Below are 10,346 nucleotides of genomic sequence, written 5' to 3'. Positions count from 1 at the left end.
CTCCCTCCCTCCCTCCCTCTCTCTCTCTCTCTCTCTTTCTCTCTCTCTCTCTCCTTTCTCTCAATTTTATATGTCTCTTACAAATTTTATAAATTTGAAATTGAATGGCTAATTAAATTCCTTAGCATCATTGTAACACACTCAAAATATCTGTGGTCAATTTACATGGACGCGACCAGTATCAATCTACGTGTACAAATATTTGCGCATCGCATACGTTTACATCTATTACAAGAGCACATTGCAGATACGTAAACTTTGACGGTCGACGAACAATGATGCCGATAGCGACGTGGCTTTGGAATATCATAGTGGCTGTCTGTGCTACACCGGAAACTACCGTTGATATTCCACAGAGAATCGAAATGATATAAGTATGTATTTAAATATTAACCGGCCGGTAAATGCTGAACTGGCATGGGAGATACTGCGAGCAGCGTATTTCCGGAAAAATGTTTTCTCTCCAGAGAACTTTTTCATATGTCAAGGTCAAAAAAATTGCCGTGAAGAAGATTCAGTTTGCTATCTATATATAAAAACGGCACGTATAATAATCATTATCTATAATGCGACTTTTCTAAATTTCTAAAATAAGACAAATGTGCGAAGAGAACTCCTTTCTTTCCCGACGGCTATCATTTAGGGGACCAAAACTGTTCTCTTTTAGGATTTTTATTTCTGGCACTACGATATATAGAGCCTTTACGTATCTCGAATTCGCGCGTGGCTGCGGTTGATCACTTCTCTTGTTTTTTCTGATCCTTTTTTGCGCTCACGCACGTACCGGCGTATCATCGTTTCGAGTGACATTCCGGCCCTCGAGCGCGGATATAGCCACTCGAGCCACTGTTTGCGCTCCGGCTGATCTTTCATTTACCCTGCAGGTGGGCGTGTTGCCGGCAGCTTGGCCGTACTTCTCTTCCACTATCTATCTGTGTATCCCCGTTAAAAGTAACGGTGACGCGCGTCGCGACCGGTTGAATGAGATCGCCACGATAATCAATACTCGGAACGCATTGTTTAATTGACCGAATGGAATTAATAATTCGGAAAGGAAGAGTGTACAAAATTAATTCGATATAAAGATATAACGATATAAAATATAAGATATAAAATATAAAGATTAAACAAGAGAAAACAATCCGGTATTACTAGTCTAATTAGATACGTAACAAAATGGTAAAAGAAAAATACATTTTGTAAATTATTTCATTATCGAATATATCCACAAAAACACTCTCGAGAGACAAATTAAGGAAGTTGATTTTACTCATAGATGTTTTAGAAAAGTCACAATTTGCTACAATTCTTCAATATTCGATCGACATTAAACAAGTTTGTTTCTAAATAAAATATTTTAATTGAAAGCAGCACCGTATACTTTCATTAATTAAACTACTTACTTTATATTGTAAATCTTTAAAGTATATTTAAAATATATCAATTTTAATATGATTTTCCGATCATATTAAATTATTTTATAATCGCTTTTCGTTTTATTTGCATTGAGACATTTTACAACAGTTTTTCGTAATTTTATTTTACATTTATAACATTACATTATTATATAAGAAAGACGTCCAAAACACCAAAAAATCACGATTGTCTACACCGAATATATACACGGAAAGAACAATTTTGTTGGAAGGTCTAAAAATTTTGCCAAAAACAGATCTGAAAATAATTTTTTATTGAATTATCAAAATAATTTGTTGGAATGTTAAAATTGATAAGCAGTGCTACAAAACGTTTTGATATTCTAGCAATCACTTTGATTTTTGCACAAAATTATTTTAATTATTAAACAAAAATTATTTTCAGATCTGGATTCAGCAAAATTGTTCTTTCCGTGTAGATGTGATCGTCGCAGATTCGTCAACCTACTCGATGCTCACGTTATACGATCGAAGAGGAAAAGCGCCGTTCGTGTAATAGCTCCTGCGTGGCACATCAGATGTACTTTGAGTTAAGTACCGAATCGGTAACTCCATCCGACAAGTGCTATCATCTGATCGAGTATTTTTTTGCCTCTCTTTCGTCTGCTCGGGGTATCACGTTCGAGATACATATCCCTATGGGGATCAATTAAACTCGCTCCTCTTTTTATTCGCGTGAAATGGCCATTAACTCGCGGTTGCAGAAAATTGCAGAAAATTGGCAGAAATAGAAGATTTTAAATAAGCGTAAATAATCTTCATGAATTCTCTATGTCGAACACTTTTCTTGATTAAATTAATAAACAGTTTTATGAAGATATCAAAAAGAGATATAACTGCTCCGTCAGGGACGGAGACTTTTGAATTTTTTGGGTGTGGAGTACCTTATCTAAGCGGAGCGGGGGAAGGAAGGGGGGGAGGTAATAACACAAATATTTTCTCTCCTGTTGTATATCAAAATATATTTCTACTTCTATATTTAATTTCTTTTTATATTTTTTTCTTTTAATTTTATCTCGATATCACGCAAGAATTAGCTCATTTAAGTAATTATTTAAAAACAATTTTTTTTAATACCCCGAATTCAGGGTGTGGAATTCCACACCCATGGGATCTCTGGGTGTGGAAAGCTCCATACCCTCCATAAGGAAGTCTTCGTCCCTGTACTTCATTATCTCTGTATAATATACAGTCGAACCTCGATAACTCGAATCTCTTGGGACCAAAAAACTGTTCAAATTATGGAGTTTTCGACTTATCGAAATTCGAGTTAAAAAGGATTAATATGAAAATTCGACTTACGGAGGATTTGTAAGAGTGTTTATAGTTTTCCGATTATAATGGCTTTTTTAGAGAAAAAAAATCAATATTTAACAGTGAATTATTTATTGCATACATATGATGAATGTAAGACAGAATATCAGGCTATTACTCACGGTTACACATAGCTACAACTTCGAATTATAGAGATGGCGACATTGGAAGTTCGACTTATAGAGGTAAACGTCGACTTGTAAAGATCTGGCTACTTTAAATTTGAGTTGCAGAGGTAAAATAATACATCTAAATGCCTAACAAATAATTCGAGTTAAAATAGGTTTTATTTTGATTTATAGAGGTTTTCCGCAGCGGAGCGGAAGGGGATGAACAAAATTTTCGTCTTATAGAGCCAATTTTCGAGTTGTAGCGGTTCGAGTTATCGAGATTTGATTGCATTAATATTTTTCTATAAATACTATTAATAAATTGAAAGGAGAAATACATCCTACAGAGAATCTGCTGCAGAGAATCAAATATTGATTTTTTTTTCAACAATAACTTTCGTACGCGCTTTTTCTTTTTTCGCTTTTTCTTACTTATTCATAGAACGTTTTTTTTTTACTCGTAATTGCACGCTTCTATTTATTGCACGTAAATAAAAATCATTGTTGCGTAAATGCATTTTGCGAAAATGCATTTACCTCGTCTTTACGAAGGTCGTTCCGCGCGATTTCAACTGCAGCGAAACTGCACACGTCGTGGGTGTCGCGAATCCCATTCTCTCACGGACATTCGGATTTCGAAAATGAGACAGGGATGCGCGCGATAACACCATTATGCAGCTCCGGCGATTAATAACGAACGACGTTTATAGATGCACGCGATGGTGCATTATAGTTTATACGAGAGGTTGGACAGCTCATAATATTCTAAGCTACATTAACAAATGTTTTCCCGTCCTATTTCGGCGCCTGAACATGAATATTAAGCGATTCTGCACATCCATGGCACATACACAATTTGAGCGGAATTTTCGCATCAATTATGAGTATTGTGACAGGAAATATATATACATATAAGTACGTAATAATTTAGTATTCTTATCAAAGCATCTATTATTTTTTGACAAGATAAAAATTTTCCTTCCTAAAGTGAATTCCCAATTTCGTAAAATTCTATAATATATGTAATCTTTGACTTTATAAAAATAAAAAAGTATATAAATATAAACATTTTATATATAAATTTTTTGTATATAAAACAAAAAAGGTGGTAAAAAAACAATTAAGTTAATCTGTCACAATTATAATTCATCGACACATTATTATATATGCTCTATTATCATCAACCTTTAAATTAATGTTCTTTTTTGAAGATTATGAAAATATCACAAAAGAACAATTAGATTTAATTATATTAAACAATTAAAGTCGTCTGTAATTTGATATAATATAATTGCACATAATAATTTAATGATTAAAAAAAATCAGAGAACTGACACCTGTATATCTAAATATAAAAAGGAATTGTATGATCTAAATAATTAAATGATCTCGAATTGATGAATAGATCACTTCATCATTTTTAGATTATAAAATACAGTTTAACCTGTGCCTTTCGGTCTAACCGGAAAGAGCGAACTGTCAGAGAATTGGTCGATGCAACTATCAAACAGTGCACTCATGCTGTTGCATCGAGATAATTAATGAAATTACAATACACGCGCTACGCTAATGACGAGACGAAGCATTACGTCGTCCAACGATATTCGGAGCACCTGCCATCGGACATTCACGTGGGAAAATTAAGGGCTATCTAAATATGCTTTTCGGAACATTGTTTCCTTGTGTATATAATATATAATAAATATTGCCTGTAATTTTTATTTTTAGATGCAAATATTTGATTATTTTAAACGAACTGCTTGAATTAGGTATTGCTTTGGGTAACTTTTAGAATATTCTTATTATTTTGCTATTTTTTATTTTCTACTTTCCTTTTCGTTATATATCCATTCTTTAAATAATATAATTTACATATTATAAGGTGTTGTGCAAAAATATATTGTATATACTATATAAAAAAGTTTGATATTTAACATTATTTAAAAGGTAACTTCCTTATCATACATTTTTAATTTTTTCAATATTAAAAAAATATTCATATATGTATACCTATTTATTATTTGTATTAATTGCATTATTCAGCATAAGAATACAATTAAAGCTAATTATTTGATTTGTTTGTGTTCTTTACTTTTATAATGTGATGTTACGATTAAACATTTCAAAATTGTGTAAATTAATTTAAATAATAAAGTAGTTTGTAGAACGCACGCACCGTTCCTCGGCAAACAGTCGAGAAGTCGACTGGGAATTACCCGCCGGGAAAGACTCGAATCTTCGGATTCGAGTCAAGATGCGGTGCGCCCTTTATTATTTTAATTATTAACATGCGTAAACACTCGACGACCGCGTCGAGTAAGCGACGATACGTATCGAGCGAACGGTACAGCCGAAAACGTCCACGTGTACCGCACGTGTACCTGCACTTATTATTAAAGCACACACTATTGTTAACACTATATAATTACACTGTTCGACAAAATTTGACCTTATTTTTTTCATTACGAGTGCGAATAGTCATTTCTGACGTATTTTTGCTTGCTAAACACGAATCCGTTGGCGAAAATTGGCTACCACGTCAAAATTTTGAGAAAAATGACGTCAAAGAGGCCAAAAACGATTTTAAAGTTTTTCAAGACGTTGCAGCATCGGCATCAAATTTTTTGCTTAACTTCGTTAGGCCACATAAAAGCATCAATCTTCAGCTATAAAATGCATTTATTGCGATATGATTTCTTGTTTCCTAGATATAGCAATTTGAATACATATTATTGTACTTTTTCTCATGTAACACTAGCCTATAAAATTTAATTATTTCTTTTAATTATTACGAGTGTAAATAATCAGTTTCGACGTATTTTATTTGCTGAACACAAATCCGTTGGCAAAAGTTGGCTATCACGTCACAATTTTGAGAAAAATGCGTGATCGAAAACGATGATTTCATTTTTCTGAAAATTGTAATGTGATAGTCAACTTTTGACAACGGATTCAGCAAAAATACGTTGGAAATGACTATTTATATCCGACGAAAGAAAAAATTAAATTTTATCGAATAGTGTTACATGAGAAAAACATTTATGTATTCAAATCAAATTGCTATAGGTATTTCGGAAACAAGAAATCATATCGTAATAAAGCAAAATGCATTATAAAAGTTGATGCTTTCATATGACATTAACGAAATTAAGCAAAAAAAATTTGTTGCCGGTGCTGTAACGTTATTAAAGCCTTCAAAATCATCGTTTTTTGCCCCTTTAAAGCCATTTTTCTCGAAATTGTAACGTGGTAGCCAATTGTTGCCAACGGATTCGTGTTAACAGATAAAAATAGGTCGGAAATGACTATTCGCGCTCGCGATGCAAAAATAAGTCAAATTTTGTCAGTGTTTTATTATTGTTAAAAGTATGTTATATTATACTTATATCGCCGAACAATAACGCTGCGCTCGGAATACCGACTACAAAAGACCAGATTTGTCGAGCGAGGTCGAAGATCTTCCCGTGCAAGTAAGTTTATCTCACTCGTCCAGAAGCTCGCTCCCTCACTTTCCGATCCCGAACTCCTGGGGCTCTACAACATGACGAGGAACGGTGGAGGAGCTACTCGCCATCGCCGCTTCCGGTAATCGTGCATAGATTCTGACACGTCGGAAACTTGCTAAGCGAGATAGGACGCCGCTACCTGCCCTTGCCGGGAGTTACCGGATAGCTAGAGATGTAAAAAAACATTTTTGAAAGAAAAAAACATTAGAAAAAAAACGTGTTTTATTTTATTGAAAAAATACAAATTTAGTTTTTTTTCTAATTCCGATAGCACGACTAATTAATTGTAAATAGTATTTTTGGGCCAAAATTTTGTTTTTTTAGATATCTAATTAATATCTATATTTTGCTTAATATAAGTTAATTTTTCATGATTTTTTAAATATAGATAGTAAATTTAAATTATCATCATTTTAATCTTTACGCCAAACGAGAAAGCCAATATATTGATTCTGAGACATATTTTGAAGCAAGGACTTCAATGAATAATTATAATAAATTCTACTTAAGGAAAAGCTGTTTAGAAAAAGAATTAAAACGATTCTCTTTTTGTAAAAGTTAAATGTAGATTACATCAAATTAATTATATAATTATATAAATAAGCAAAATATAGATATTAAATAGATATCTAAAAAAACAAAATTTTGAGAAAAAAACGAGGCTTATGTTTTTTTTTCTTAGAAAAACGTATTTTATAAAAAAAAACAATTGGATTTTTTTCTATTTACATCTCTACGGATAGCTCACTGCTTTGACAGCGATGATATCTACGAGTCGTGCAACATGTGCCCAGCGTGATATAAGGGAGATACTTGCCCTTGTCGGGAGTTACCGATCTATGTCTTTTCGTTCCGTACTGGATCGCAATATAAGTACTTTCCTCATCTTCGAAATTCCGAATCCAATCCCGCCTAACTGCGGACGCATCGCGAACGTCGTCGCGCCGCGCGCGCCGATTCTTTCGCTTTGCGCTCACCGCATATATAAGGCCTATTTTTTATAGCTGAACTGCTGCACTAGTTCACAGTTTATCTTTCTCTTTCTACATTGGAAGAAGAAAGATAAACTCTGAACTAGTGTAGCCAGTTCAGCTATAAAAAACAGACCTATAGACGTCACGATATAAATATATATATATATATATATATAAGGCATGTGCGAGGATCTTTAAATCGGGCATTTAAATTCCATTGCCAAACAGATTCAAAACACGCGACGCGACGCCCGTTCGATTATTCGAAATAATATCATTTGAGGTGAATTGTAATAAAATTATTCAATTTAATTATCAAAGGAATCAATATATAGCTATAAATTATTACTTGTAATTGTATCCAAATTGTAATATAAAATAAATAATTAGTAATAAGTAATAAGTAAATAAGTAATAGATAAGTAAATCAGTTTAAAATTCACAAAGTCATTATTCCGACTCAAGTGTCTCCCGATCTGATTTGATGAGATTTTGTGTCCTGATGATCGACTGATAATAAATAAGTTCCAGCACGTCCGAAATTATCAGGTCGTTTCAAGTTAAATTAATTGTTCATATATAAAATACAATAATGTACAATTTTTTATATCCATTATATACTCAATTTAAATATAAACAAAATAAAAATAGTAAGAAAAATTCAATTGTGCCGTGCATTATATTATAACTATTAATTATTACTTTTATTATTAAATAAAAATATCATTTTAATTATTTTAAAATGTTCGTCCCATTTCTGTTGTCATGCATAATTTGTCGTCACGCTACAACCGCAAATTACAGAATACGCATTTATAATGCGGACATAATTAGTAGTAATCGATGCAGTATATCTATTATACCTATCCACAAACTGCTATCATATTACTAATAGCTTACTTACTGTATTATATTATTTATATGATCAATATTATTAGTGTACTGTTTAATTTACGTTTAATAATAATAACCCCCAATTAATAATAATAAATTTATATCACTGCTTCAAAACACATATATATTTACAATAACCAAATTAACTACATTTTTCATGTACTTTCACGTACTTTGTCAAAGGTTAAATCAGAGATATTGGGCGTGAGTCTAGTAACAAATGACCTAATATATATATAACACAATCAATCATTTCATCTTTGTTTAACATTTATAAATAATAATGGTTGTAATGATTTACTACGTTATATATTATGTATTATATTGCATCTATGTTTCTTGTTAGAAAGCGTCTATTGTTGCAGATTAGATGTTTATTATAATTGAAATTTTTGTATTTTTCAACCCTTCTTTTTTTCTTTTCAACATCTAACTCTATACCTATATATTTCATTTATTTTAAATGTAGAAAATATAACATATAGTGCGGTTATAAAGAACAAACTTAAATCCTATATTATGTTAAAAATAAAAGATTGCGAACTGGAGATAGAATTCAACTAATCAGAATAAAACGGATCAAGATTAAAGCTATTTGATTGGTGTGAAGATTATTTGATTAGTTCTATAAATTTTCAGTCTCTTTCTATTCACAGACTTTAAAGCAAAATTATATATTGGTTCGTATTTAGAAATAAAATAAAATTAGATGATATAAGAGGCCAATAAAACTAGCAACAAAGGATGTTGTAATATAATCATTAACAAAATTATCGCATAAGTTTAAATAAGCATAACTCCGTGAAAAATGATTGTATCGAAAAGTTTTTTTCATTTCTATAGAGATAAAGTTTGTATTTAAAGAAGCTTTTGAATTTATCTTTCCTTCCACCCGGCGTTTTTTTTAAAGTAAAGGTATATACGTTACGTCTTTAAAAGATTACATAATTTGATGCACTCAACGATAAATAGAATGAATTTTTGTTTGTAAATATCATGGTAATTATCATAAAATTTGAATCTTTTTATACAAATAAAAAAAAATTAAGCTTGAATTTATCTTTCCTTCCACTCGGCGTTTTTTTAAAAGTAAAGGTATATACGTTACGTCTTTAAAAAATTACATAATTTGATGCACTCAACGATAAATGGAATGAATTTTTATTCGTAAATATCATGATAATCATCATAAAATTTGACTCTTTTCATACAAATTTAAAAAAAATTAAGTTCAAATTTATCTTTCCTTCTATCCGGCGACTTTTTAAAAGTAAAGATATGTTATATCTTTAAAAAATTACATAATTTGATATGTTCAACGACATATGGAATGAATTTTTATTCATAAATATCATAATAATCATCATAAAATGCATCTTTTCGTATAAATTTAAAAAAAATTAAGCTTTCCCTCGTAAAAAAAAAACTACTAGTGCAGTGATAACATGACTGAAATGTATTAGTGGCACTGCTGGTATAGCAATGATACTACTACATTTCAGTAGTGTTTTTAGTGCACTAATAGTTCTTTTTTAATAGGGTTGTACATGGTTGTCAGGGTAAGGGGATGCCACCATGTATGTGTATATATACCTTCTCTCTGTATGCGTATTTAATTTATCCACTCGACTCTCGAGTGACTTTCGTTGTTACTGACATGCAAGTAGACATGGTATGCTCGTAACTAACAATAAGACATGTTTATACCCATAGCAATGCGCAAGCCTTAATTTCTGCCATTTTTACAATTATATTTATGCACATATATATATACATACATTTTAGTTTATTCATAAACTTATTTTAATTAAAAAATATTAATTTGCCTAACTTGCTTTCTTTTTACTAAATTAATTAATAAAGTAAGTAGTGTGATTATCTTTTCTTTTTTTTGTAATTTCTGCGCCACCCCGGGAAAAAAAGTTTCACATATAATTATGTATAATATTATATACAAAATATGTCCTGCATGTATTTCTTTATTATATACAAAATATATCCATATATTTCTTTTCTTTATAAAATTATTGTTTGACACAAGAAAAATGGTAATAATAAAAAGAAAACATAAAAAATAATTAAAAGCTAGGATAATTTTTGCATTGTTTTTTT

Source organism: Wasmannia auropunctata, unplaced genomic scaffold (assembly GCF_000956235.1).
Source record: "Wasmannia auropunctata unplaced genomic scaffold, wasmannia.A_1.0 LD335284.1, whole genome shotgun sequence".
In the NCBI taxonomy this organism is placed as follows: Eukaryota; Metazoa; Arthropoda; class Insecta; order Hymenoptera; family Formicidae; genus Wasmannia; species Wasmannia auropunctata.
The sequence above is the reverse complement of the archived record's forward strand: the minus strand, read 5'-3'. Positions refer to the sequence as shown.